The 13,776-nt window shown below is 42.7% G+C and overlaps 1 long non-coding RNA gene across 1 annotated transcript; it reads right to left on the reverse strand.

Moving 5' to 3' along the window:
- Positions 1-3,908: 3,908 nt before the first annotated feature.
- On the reverse strand, positions 3,909-4,553 carry LOC124037417. The gene is made up of 3 exons (XR_006839179.1): positions 4,487-4,553; positions 4,229-4,367; positions 3,909-4,139 (listed from the first exon to the last, which is right to left on the reverse strand). It is a non-coding gene; the product is annotated as an uncharacterized LOC124037417 (long non-coding RNA).
- Between the last annotated feature and the right edge of the window lie 9,223 nt (positions 4,554-13,776).

A 13,776-nucleotide genomic window follows, 5' to 3' on the forward strand; every position in this document is an offset into this window, starting at 1 on the left:
ACTACCTGCTGAAGAAGTTAGTCGAAACCCTGGATCGTTATCCAGTTACCTCAATACTCTGGAGTTTAATGTTGACGGACTGCCTCTTTGTGAGAGCTTTTGGAAAATCCATATGGCCTGTACTCTGTGCGGTCATGCTGAACATTTTTCCAACGGCACTGACCTGTTTACTGAAGAGGTCGTCTGACCCTGTGTGGCTGGAGGTGAACACAAATGGAGCACGGTCCCTGCCAATCACAAAACAAACACAGTTACATACGATCAGTAATCTAATGCTAAGACTCACCAACTCCTGTTCTGGAGAATTGCCCTGTATTCAGGCTTCCAGTGACAAAGTGATTAACTTCAGGTTTACTCAATACATGATCAGACATCACCATTAATACAATGGCAATATTCATGTCATCCATCAGCAATGTTACCATTTCCCAGTCTGTCTATTCTATATAGACGACACTACACTTCCGTGCATATTCAATGCAAATTGTCAGTGCGAACAAGCATATTAACTAGCTGGCTGTATCAGTGTCAGTTACTAGCTGCACCTCTTCAACGTCTTCACCTCAGCTTCGGACTGCCTTTTTAGTCATTTACAACTATCTTTATTTTTTCCAATTTAGTATAGTCAATTAGCATAGTTTGTTTTTGTTAAGTAAGTATTTGTTAGTGTTGTTAGGTTATGGTTCGGTTAAGTTAGCTAACATTAGCTGTTAGCTAGCTACCTGATGTTAGCCTGTTTAGTTTTTTGTCAAGTGTATATATTAGGATTTGTAATGTATATATAAATATATTCTTTTGATATAGTGTTTAACATAGTAGGTATAAGAGTTATCTAGCTAGTTTTAAGCTGACTTAAGCTAGTTTAATTTAACTGTGTAGGATACGCTAACTTAATGTTAGGTTACGTTATACTTGTAGGCTAACGTTAGTTAACTAACTTAAGTAGAAGGTTGTACTATATAACGTTAAGCTACCAATCCACACCATTTCTGGACGATGGAAACAAAGGTAAGCTAATTTTACTACCGCCCACTGACATTAGCTAGCTCACGTTAACGTCAGTTCCAGAGTTAGCTAACACTTGTATTTATTATGGATCCCCATTAGTTCCTACCAAGGCAGCAGCTACTCTTCCTGGGGTTTATTATGGATCCCCATTAGTTCCTACCAAGGCAGCAGCTACTCTTCCTGGGGTTTATTATGGATCCCCATTAGTTCCTACCAAGGCAGCAGCTACTCTTCCTGGGGTTTATTATGGATCCCCATTAGTTCCTACCAAGGCAGCAGCCACTCTTCCTGGGGTTTATTATGGATCCCCATTAGTTCCTACCAAGGCAGCAGCTACTCTTCCTGGGGTTTATTATGGATCCCCATTAGTTCCTACCAAGGCAGCAGCTACTCTTCCTGGAGTTTATTATGGATCCCCATTAGTTCCTACCAAGGCAGCAGCTACTCTTCCTGGGGTTTATTATGGATCCCCATTAGTTCCTACCAAGGCAGCAGCTACTCTTCCTGGGGTTTATTATGGATCCCCATTAGTTCCTACCAAGGTAGCAGCTACTCTTCCTGGGGTTTATTATGGATCCCCATTAGTTCCTACCAAGGCAGCAGCTACTCTTCCTGGGGTTTATTATGGATCCCCATTAGTTCCTACCAAGGCAGCAGCCACTCTTCCTGGGGTTTATTATGGATCCCCATTAGTTCCTACCAAGGCAGCAGCTACTCTTCCTGGGGTTTATTATGGATCCCCATTAGTTCCTACCAAGGCAGCAGCTACTCTTCCTGGGGTTTATTATGGATCCCCATTAGTTCCTACCAAGGCAGCAGCTACTCTTCCTCGGGTCTGGCAAAAATTAAGGAAGTTATATTCAATTGAAAACATTACAAATGAAGGCAGTTGGAAACAATTAAAAATGTTACATTAGATTTCACAACAGTCTATCAGTTAAAAAAATCAGATTTTACTGCTTACATGAGTTACTTGATGTAGAATAGTACTACATATGGCTCCATGTAGTACTGTGTGCCTCCCATAGAGCCCCACGATGGAAGTGTAATAATACCCATGAAACATAGCGGTCAATCAGGGAAATGGTTCCAATTGTTTTTCTACCAATCATTTTTCCCATAGGGGATTTTAGAAACACTTAAAATAAGGGCTGTGTTTCCTGTAGGCTTACCCTTCCTGAGCTCCAGCAATTCAAGTAAATATATAGATAAAAGTCACCTAGTCCTAGAGAGATTTACACGGCTATCAAAACGTCTCGCCAGGGTAAACCTACACGAAACACAGCCCTTATTTTAAGTGTTTCTAAAATCCCCTATGGGAAAAATGATTGGTAGAAAAACAATTGGAACCATTTCCTTGTTTGACCACTAGGTTTCATGGGTATTGTGGCTCATATTGTGGTACTCTATAGTTTGTTCTGGAATTGAAGACTGTGACGAGACCTCTGCTGTCTGGTGGGGTATGAATAGGTGTCTGAGCTATGTGCTAGTATTTTAAAACAGACAGCTTGGTGCATTCAACATGTCACAACACTTCTCCCAAATACATGAAGTGATGAATTCAATCACTCAGTCCAAGTGCGACAAAACCAGGGCCTGTAGGACCTGCCTTGTTGATAGCGTTATTAGGAAGGCAGAGCAGCGCTTTATTGCGGATAGACCACTCCCCATCTTAGCTACTGTTGCATCAACAGTTTACAATCCAGGGTTATCCAAGCAGTTTAATCTCTTAAACTTTCTCAATTTCCACATTATTCATTACAAGATTTAGTTGAGGTTTAGGTTATGATTTGCCCCAAATACAATGCTTTTACTGTAGTTTTAAAAAAATATTTAGGACTAACTTATTTCTTACTACCCATTCTGAAACTGCCTGTAACTCGTTGAGTTGCAGTGATTACAATTGCTGTGGTAGCTGACGTGCATAGTGTTGAGTCATCAGCATACATACACACAGGCTTTACTCCTAGCCAGTCGCAGGTCATTAGTAAATATTTTAAAAAGTAAAGGGCCTAAACAGCTGCCCTGCGGAATGCCTGACTCTACCTGGATTATGTTGGAGAGACTCTGAACATAAATGGCAACACCTGCACCAATGGCATTCCTGTCTCTTCTGAAGATGTTGAAACCATATATTGCTACGAATGTATCATCAATGGTATTATGTAAGGGAGTTTTCAGAGATAGTCAGTATATGAATGTTATCTGTTGCCAGCAAGTTATCGATTTCATGAACCTTGTTTCTTAGGCTACATATGTTCATGTGGGCTATTTTTAGCACTTTTCTGGGAATGTTTTTATTGATTTACTTGGAGGCTTATCAAAAAGTAGGCATGGCAGTGATATTTATGTTTGAGCTCATAGTGCAGGGTGAGCTGCACACAGTGCATTTCCTAATAGGGAAACCGCCTCAGTGCTAACCATATAACTCAGGTTAGGCACATGATTACTGCATAGAATAGCTGTAGGATTCACAGAGGAGTTAAGAGGGTCATAAATTATGTTACTTACAGTGCATTCAGAAAGTACTCAGACCCCTTCACTTTTACAGCATTTTGTTACGTTACAGCCTTATTCTAAAATGGATAACATTGTTTTATCCTCATCAATCTACACACAATACCCCATAATGACATCACAATACCCCATAATGACATCACAATACCCCATAATGACAAAGCAAAAACAGATTTTTAGAAATGTTTGTAAATTCATAAAAAATAAAAACAGAAATACCTTATTTACATGAGTATTCAGACCCTTTTGCAATGAGACTTGAAATTAAAGCTCAAAGTGCATCCTGTTCATCGCCCTTGAGATGTTTCTACAACTTTATTGGAGTCCACCTGTGGTAAATTCAATTGATTGGACATGATTTGTAAAGGCACACACCTGTCTATATAAGGTCCCACAGTTGACAGTGCATGTCAGAGCAAAAACCAAAAAGACTGAAATAATTTGAATCTTTCAGAGCTAGAATCAGTCCTTTAAAATACATTTTCAGCCCTCCTAATGTTGTTTGACCCCACATGGACTACGACAGCGTCAGCCCCGGCAGCTGTTGTAGAACGGCAGGAAGCAGCCGTGTAATATCCTGTACTCGTGCTCCAGGAGAGTACAGGGTTTTTGCCCTGCGAACCAAGATGTTTCTTATTATATAGCTGTCGATGATGACAGCTCGTGAAACGGCTTAGAAGGTCCGGACAGTCTTTCGCCTTACATGGTTTAGAAGACCCCCTCGATGACCGATTGGAGGAGGGGCACGGTGGACCCGAGCCAGCCGTAGAATCCACCGTGGCTGATGAAGGGGCCCGGAGTCTCAGACACCTTAGAGGTCCAATGGGGGCAGCTCTAAAGATCTGAAACATATGGATTCTTTAGACACTAAATCCCCTTAATCTGAATTATTTACTAAATGACAGAAGCCAATCCTTTTATCTAAAATGTTTGTTTTTTTTAAGTGCATTTCGTGACTGACTTGCATCATGTCCTGCTCTCAACCTGTGTCAGTACATTCATATCATGTCCCCATCAGAGACTCCATTGGCACCTGATGTGTGGTTAAAAGTCACCTAGGCTGCATTTCGACAAGCAGCCCAATTCGTTTTTTTTTTTACCCCACTAATTGGTATTTTGACCAATCAGATCAGCACAGAAAAATATCTGATGTGATTGAACAATTAGTGGAATACATATCATAATTGGTCCGCCTGTGTGAACGCAGACCTATATACACGTGACCAGTGACCCAACAGCGCCCTCTAGTGCACAAAACAAGTTTAAACATCCCTAGACAACATACCCGACACATTAAATGACATAGCCAGGCAAGCCAAAATGGCTACTACAATGTAGGCTATAAAATGTGAAAACCAGTGCTTGTGGTATATATTACTGGTATAAATAGCTAATATGTCATTTGTAATATATTCAAATCATAAATCCAATATTTTCCTTTCACAGGACATACTTATTGTCACAACTTCAAAACATTGCTGATTGTAAAAGTGGAGAAGGGATTTATAAGGAACTAGTATGACTTATCATTAACGATTAATAAAACACACAAGTGGAAAAATATTTAATTATTAGTTATTTCAACACCGACTCAAAATATTCAATTGATCTCATATCATCTTGTCATAAGGCCAATGTTTTCATTCATTCCACAGGACTGTATGTAACGGATGTGAAACGGCTAGCTTAGTTAGCGGTGCGCGCTAAATAACGTTTCAATCGGTGACGTCACTTGCTCTGAGACCTTGAAGTAGTAGTTCTCCTTGCTCTGCAAGGGCCGCGGCTTTTGTGGAGCGATGGGTAACGATGCTTCGTGGGTGACTGTTGTTGATGTGTGCAGAGGGTCCCTGGTTCACGCCCGGGTATGAGGGAGGGGACGGTCTGAAGTTATACTGTTACATGGTACATACATACTGCTGGCTTACTGCTGGCTTTTCAAATCACATCACCAGTTTCAATGAAGTCATTTCCTACCAGGTCAAGTTGTCGTGCCCATCATTTGAATTGCTTGAGTAAAGTGAATGGAGGGCTTGTGGCTCTTTCCAGAGGTCAACTACAAGAGGGCGTGGCTGCATTTTAGAAACGCAGGTGCAGTGACCATTCTATGACCTTAACAAGATCGGTGGGGTCTCATGTTGAGCCCCCCTCTGCTAAAAAACATCTCTGCTGAGACCAACATTGACAATGTGTGTGCCTGTGGGAATCGTTTTTTTGTTTTTAGCCCAGAAGACGAGTCCAGCATCTAACTACTGAAAATGAGTGACTTCCTGCTGAATACATTTAAAGGGATTGTCCACTCGAGATGAACGTTTTTGATTTTCTAGGGCCCAAAATAAGTCTACAATCAATATAAAGTCATGGGATAAAATAACATACTTATCCGTTTGTGTCTTCTTCAGATCATTCTTCTGCATTCCCATTGTTAGTAACATTTAGATCAACCCAGCTGAGGCCAAACTGTGGCTCCAGGATGGAAGTACATGCCATGGCCACAAGGTTCCTCTCCCTCACTCTCCTTGGCCATTTTCCTTCTCACAAAAGACTCCTGAGAATCTGTTTAGTAGAGGTGGCACTTGTTTGAATGTTAAATGACGAGACAGAGGCATTGATGCGAGTAACCAGTCCTGTTCAGTACATCACAACACATCCAGGTATCTCAAGCACCCCGGTAAAACACAAGAGTTGCAGTAATGAACATTTACCAACAGATGGCATCACTGTGCCATCTTACACCCATAACAGCACTGGCTTCTTGACTCCACCATCTGGAGCAGGTGAGTGTTCAGATCCACCATCTTGAGCAGGTGAGTGTTCCAATCCACCATCTGGAGCAGGTGAGTGTTCAGATCCACCATCTGGAGCAGGTGAGTGTTCAGATCCACCATCTGGAGCAGGTGAGTGTTCAGAATCACCATCTGGAGCAGGTGAGTGTTCAGATATACCATCTGGAGCAGGTGAGTGTTCAGATCCACCATCTGGAGCAGGTGAGTGTTCAGATCCACCATCTGGAGCAGGTGAGTGTTCAGATCTACCATCTGGAGCAGGTGAGTGTTCAGATCTACCATCTGGAGCAGGTGAGTGTTCAGATCCACCATCTGGAGCAGGTGAGTGTTCAGAATCACCATCTGGAGCAGGTGAGTGTTCAGAATCACCATCTGGAGCAGGTGAGTGTTCAGATCCACCATCTGGAGCAGGTGAGTGTTCAGATCCGAGACAGTTGGAACCACCATACTGTAAGCATTTAACTGTAAGTTCTACACCTGTTGTATTCAGCATTTAACTGTAAGTTCTACACCTGTTGTATTCAGCATTTAACTGTAAGTCCTACACCTGTTGCACGTGACAAATAACATTTGATTTGATGGTGACAGACGTCTCTTCTTCTGTAGACTCTTTAAATACTATAACTAATACCATAACCACTAATTTCTCTCAATATGCAGAAATAAATCAATCGTATTTCTCCACTCCTATTTGTGTATAATTTTACTACAAAAAAAATGCTTAATTTTGCAACAGTTAATATTATGTTAGGCTACAGTATGTGAGAGATTATGGTCTGTCCCGATTTCAGTTAGAGTCTATGAGAGACAGCTGGTCTTCTGAGTGTGTAAACTGGCTGAGTTTTATTTTAGGACATGCACAATTTCCAGCTAGCTAATATAGTTTAAGATTGGGACATTAAGTTTACAACATCAGAAAACTCAAATGCAACAGGATCATATAGACTGAACAAAAATATCAATGCAACAAGCAACTTCAAAGATTTGACTGATTTACAGTTCATTTTTTAAAAATCGGTCAATTGAAATAAATTCCTTAGGCCCTAATCTATGGATTTCACATGACTGGGAATAGAGATATGCATCTGTTGGTCACAGATACCTTAAAAAAGGTAGGGGTGTGGAACAGAAAACCAGTCAGTATCTGGTGTGACCACCATTTGCCTCATGCAGCGTGACACATCTCCTTCGCATTGATCAGGCTGTTAAATTGCGGCCTGTGGAATGTGGTCCCACGCCTCTTCAATGGCTTTGCGAAGTTGCTGGATATTGGTGGGAACTGGAACACGCTGTCTTACACGTCGACCCAGAGCATCCCAAGCATGCTCAATGGGTTACATGTCTAGTGGTATGCAGGCCATGGAAGAACTAAGACATTTTCAGCTTCCAGGAATTGTGTACAAATCCTTCAGACATGGGGCCGTGCATTATCATGCTGAAACATAAGATGATGGCGGGTGGATGAATGGCACGACAATGGGCCTCAGGATCTCATCACGGTATCTCTGAGCATTCAAATTGGTATAGATAAAATGCAATTGTGTTTGTTGTCCGTAGCTTATGACCCCACCGCCACCATGGGGCACCCTGTTTACAAACCACTCACTCACTCACACAACACCATACATGTGATCTGTGGTTGTGAGGCTGGTTGGACGTACTGCCAAATTCTTAAAAATGACGTTAGAGGCGGCTTATGGTAGAGAAATTAACATTAAATGATCTGGCAACAGCTCTGTCTGTCTGTCTGTCTGTCTGTCTGTCTGTCTGTCTGTCTGTCTGTCTGTCTGTCTGTCTGTCTGTCTGTCTGTCTGTCTGTCTGTCTGTCTGTCTGTCTGTCTGTCTGTCCTGTCCTGTCCAGTCCAGTCCAGTCCAGGGGCCTGTCGCCAGATAAAAGGTTAGTGCATAAAATGTTAACATCTTCCATGTAAAACACACACTTGGAGGTCACCCCCCTCCCCGGGATACTCACCCCACTGAACCATTGATCCCTTCTCATCTTAAAATAACCCCCTTGATCTTCTGTTCTGCTAAAAATGCAATTTCTTAACTTATTTATTTTCTTTGTTAAAAATGAAGGCCTTATAGATTAAAATAACTTTCCAGTCGCCTCAGCAGTCCCACCCTGCGTCTATCTTTTTCTTTGCTTTTTTCTTCTTCCCCTATCTCTCTAAAGAAGGTCCTTGTCCTTCCCTTTCATCATTTCCCACCACTGTGCTCGTGTGTCAAAGAAGTCCTCTAGCGTCTTCCACTGGCTGAACTGCTTCCTGTACTGACTAACTACTCTATCATCTTCTAAAAGGGTTCCTATCTCTCTAAAGAAGTCCTCTAGCGTCTTCCACTGGCTGAACTGCTTCCTGTACTGACTAACTACTCTATTCTCTTCTAAAAGGGAGCAGTTCCATTTCCAGGACCCTCTTCCCACAGTGACACCCGAGGTTAGTGAAAGGGTACAGCATTGCGTGATCTGAGAAGAAAGCAGGGGTTATTCTAGCATCAGTTGAGGGACAGTCCCGGGTAAACAGATAGTCGATGCGAGAGGCTCTGGTGCCGCCACCACTGGTCCAGGTGAAGCCCTCCTCTCTTGGATGCAGGGTTTTAAAACAGTCAGTCAAAATCCTCTCCTGCCCCGTACACCATAATATGCTTTGTTTGCTTTCCACCAAATAGCAAAGCTAATGTTTTCAAAACATTGGTGGAAATAACCACTTTTGACGGTAACCAACGACCAAATTCAAATCAAATCAAATTTTATTTGTCACATACACATGGTTAGCAGATGTTAATGCGAGTGTAGCGAAATGCTTGTGCTTCTAGTTCCGACAATGCAGTGATAACCAACAAGTAATCTAACTAACAATTCCAAAAAAAACTACTGTATTATACACAGTGTAAGGGGATAAGGAACATGTACATAAGGATATATGAATGAGTGATGGTACAGAGCAGCATACAGTAGATGGTATCGAGTACAGTATATACATATGAGATGAGTGTGTAGACAAAGTAAACAAAGTGGCATAGTTAAAGTGGCTAGTGATACATGTGTTACATAAGGATGCAGTCGATGTTGTAGAGTACAGTATATACATATGCATATGAGATGAATAATGTAGGGTAAGTAACATTATATAAGGTAGCATTGTTTAAAGTGGCTAGTGATATATATATATATATATATTTACATCATTTCCATCAATTCCCATTATTAAAATGGCTGGAGTTGGGTCAGTGTCAATGACAGTGTGTTGGCAGCAGCCACTCAATGTTAGTGGTGGCTATTTAACAGTCTGATGGCCTTGAGATAGAAGCTGTTTTTCAGTCTCTCGGTCCCAGCTTTGATGCACCTGTACTGACCTCGCCTTCTGGATGATAGCGGGGTGAACAGGCAGTGGTTCGGGTGGTTGATGTCCTTGATGATCTTTATGGCCTTCCTGTAACAACGGGTGGTGTAGGTGTCCTGGAGGGCAGGTAGTTTGCCCCCGGTGATGCGTTGTGCAGTCCTCACTACCCTCTGGAGAGCCTTACGGTTGAGGGCAGAGCAGTTGCCGTACCAGGCGGTGATACAGCCCGCCAGGATGCTCTCGATTGTGCATCTGTAGAAGTTTGTGAGTGCTTTTGGTGACAAGCCGAATTTTTTCAGCCTCCTGAGGTTGAATAGGCGCTGCTGCGCCTTCTTCACGACGCTGTCAGTGTGAGTGGACCAATTCAGTTTGTCTGTGATGTGTATGCCGAGGAACTTAAAACTAGCTACCCTCTCCACTACTGTTCCATCGATGTGGATAGGGGTGTTCCCTCTGCTGTTTCCTGAAGTCCACAATCATCTCCTTAGTTTTGTTGACGTTGAGTGTGAGGTTATTTTCCTGACACCACACTCCAAGGGCCCTCACCTCCTCCCTGTAGGCCGTCTCGTCGTTGTTGGTAATCAAGCCTACCACTGTTGTGTCGTCCGCAAACTTGATGATTGAGTTGGAGCGTGCGTGGCCACGCAGTCGTGGGTGAACAGGGAGTACAGGAGAGGGCTCAGAACGCACCCTTGTGGGGCCCCGTGTTGAGGATCAGCGGGGAGGAGATGTTGTTGCCTACCCTCACCACCTGGGGCGGCCCGTCAGGAAGTCCAGTACCCAGTTGCACAGGGGCGGGGTCGAGACCCAGGGTCTCGAGCTTGATGACGAGCTTGGAGGGTACTATGGTGTTGAATGCCGAGCTGTAGTCGATGAACAGCATTCTCACATAGGTATTCCTCTTGTCCAGGTGGGTTAGGGCAGTGTGCAGTGTGGTTGAGATTGCATCGTCTGTGGACCTATTTGGGCGGTAAGCAAATTGGAGTGGGTCTAGGGTGTCAGGTAGGGTGGAGGTGATATGGTCCTTGACTAGTCTCTCAAAGCACTTCATGATGACGGAAGTGAGTGCTACGGGGCGGTAGTCGTTTAGCTCAGTTACCTTAGCTTTCTTGGGAACAGGAACAATGGTGGCCCTCTTGAAGCATGTGGGAACAGCAGACTGGTATAGGGATTGATTGAATATGTCCGTAAACACACCGGCCAGCTGGTCTGCGCATGCTCGGAGGGCGCGGCTGGGGATGCCGTCTGGGCCTGCAGCCTTGCGAGGGTTAACACGTTTAAATGTCTTACTCACCTCGGCTGCAGTGAAGGAGAGACTGCATGTTTCCGTTGCAGGCCGTGTCAGTGGCACTGTATTGTCCTCAAAGCGGGCAAAAAAGTTATTTAGTCTGCCTGGGAGCAAGACATCCTGGTCCGTGACTGGGCTGGATTTCATCTTGTAGTCCGTGATTGACTGTAGACCCTGCCACATGCCTCTTGTGTCTGAGCCATTGAATTGAGATTCCACTTTGTCTCTGTACTGACGCTTAGCTTGTTTGATAGCCTTACGGAGGGAATAGCTGCACTGTTTGTATTCAGTCATGTTGCCAGACACCTTGCCCTGATTAAAAGCAGTGGTTCGCGCTTTCAGTTTCACGCGAATGCTGCCATCAATCCACGGTTTCTGGTTAGAAACCTGGTCATCCTGTCGCCAATTGGAAATTATAAATAAAATCAGATTAAGAGCTAAGTTGGAAGAATAACCTATCAAATAAGTACACATTCTGTGAAATTTGGAAATAATTGTATTGCCAGAAATTATTACCTTACATAAAATATATGTGGTAGCACTGCTGCCACAAATTAACTGGAGTACCCTGTAATGCCCACCTGGTGGCACCAGAGATCCATTTCGTTTCTTAAGGTGTGAAGTCTGGGGGGGGGTTGGGAACATGGTCAGAACACCTGGGCTTGTATCGTTTATTTCTAGGTTAAATACATTTACTGGTATGAACCATTACGAAAGTAAAGATGACAAAGCACAGTAAAGGGAGGGCTTGTGTATTTAGTGCTCTTTCTCGTGAAACTTACATGCAACTCTGCAGTTTTAGAATAGCCACAGGAGGTCAGTCTAAATCCAAAGTTAAGAAATCCGAGTTGAACAAGTCATGGAGATATTGTTGATGAGAAACTTCTATGCTATCCATACAGAACTCCTAAAAGCGATTTTACCAGCCAACATTTTGAGGGAATCAGGAAGTGTGATTTTTAGCATATGACAGCAATCGCCAACCTGTTGCAATGATAGTAAGAGTGAAATTAAAGTAATTGCTTCTCACTTTCTTAACAAGGTCGTTGGTTGATTAAATTAGGCCTACATGTAGTATTTTACACAAACACGGAACCAGGTAACGCAGAGATACTATCCCACAACTATGAATAGTCACTACTTCTCCTGTTTAAAGGCTATTATCCTACAACTGTAATACATTACTGCTACACTAGACTACATTTTAACATTAGTCTGTGTTGGTTTTTTAAACTTTTTAAAAACTTTTAAAGTCCTTCCACTACAATAAAAATACGTTCACAGCTGAAGCATACACTCGTTTTATTGTACACTTACAATTTCTAGTTTTTACAAAGATATTTATACACAATTCTTATTTTACTGAGTAAATGGTTACAGTAGTTATGCACACGATACAAACAATTCTTTATACAAGTCTCGAATCTTAAACTTCTTTTCACATGGCTACTGGTGTTGCATGTTCAAAGTAATGAATGATTACCTAAATAGACGAGTAAAAGGTTAAATGTCAGGTTTATTAACTAAAGTAAGCAGAATTGCAGACAGGCACTAAAGTACACTGGTCTCTTTGTACTACAGGCACAACATGAACTCCTTGGCATCAGAACATAAGGTGTTTTTGGTTGGTTATCTTTGTGTTAGCATTCAAGTTACATACAATTCTTCAGTTCCATACAGAAAAATGTATCCACTTTTAGCACTTCAAGCTTTTACAAAACGAAAAGGCAAAAAAAATAATTTGCATCTGAACACACATTGAATATCATTGAAAACTAACAGATGAACTTCGTCCTCTGGCTATGGCGCACAGCAAGCATGAGGAGGACGTGTGTCGTGGAACAGACTAACTAACTGATATCTGAGGGGAACACATGAAGCAAACATTTTTTGACTTAAAGCTCTTTTATCTTGTATTTTACAAGATAAACCAAATATATTCTATAAGAATATCTAATAAATAAGTTTGAAATGCTGCATTGTTATAAAAATATAATCATCGATGACTCCTGGGTTTCAGCTCTTGCCTGTGTATTGGAAATCAATCAAATGCATACTGTTAGTAGATCATGAAAGATTAGATGCAGCGTCTGGAGAACGTAACATGCAGGACAATGACAGTTCAGTATAACATGCACTGTTAAACTGAAACATTTCTGCCTTGATAACACCTTTCTGAATATTGATCATGTAATTAACTACTGAAGCTTTTGTGAGCCATTCGACAGCGGCTCAACTAGTGCCATAACTACAAGATAGGGGGAGAGAGGAGGAAGAGAGGAGGGAGAAAGAGGAAGAAAGGAGGGAGAAAGAGGAAGAAAGGAGGGAGAAAGGGAGGAGGGAGAAAGGAGGAAGAGAGGAGGAAGAGAGCGAGGAGGAAGAGAGGAGGGAGAAAGGAGGAAGAGAGGAGGGAGAAAGAGGAAGAGAGGAGGGAGAAAGGGGAAGAGAGGAGGGAGAAAGAGGAAGAAAGGAGGAAGAAAGAGGAAGAAAGGAGGAAGAGAGGAGGAAGAAAGGAGGAAGAGAGAGGGAGAAAGGAGGAAGAGAGGAGGGAGAAAGGAGGAAGAGAGGAGGGAGAAAGGGAGGAGGGAGAAAGAGGAAGAAAGGAGGGAGAGAGGAGGAAGAGAGCGAGGAGGGAGAAAGAGGAAGAAAGGAGGGAGAGAGGAGGAAGAGAGCGAGGAGGGAGAAAGAGGAAGAAAGGAGGGAGAAAGAGAGGAGGGAGAAAGGAGGAAGAGAGGAGGAAGAGAGGAGGAGAAAGGAGGAAGAGAGGAGGGAGAAAGGAGGGAGAAAGGAGGGAGAAAAGAGGAAAAGAGGGAGAAAGGAGGAAGAGAGGGAGAAA

Source organism: Oncorhynchus gorbuscha, linkage group LG06, assembly GCF_021184085.1.
Source record: "Oncorhynchus gorbuscha isolate QuinsamMale2020 ecotype Even-year linkage group LG06, OgorEven_v1.0, whole genome shotgun sequence".
NCBI lineage: Eukaryota > Metazoa > Chordata > Actinopteri > Salmoniformes > Salmonidae > Oncorhynchus > Oncorhynchus gorbuscha.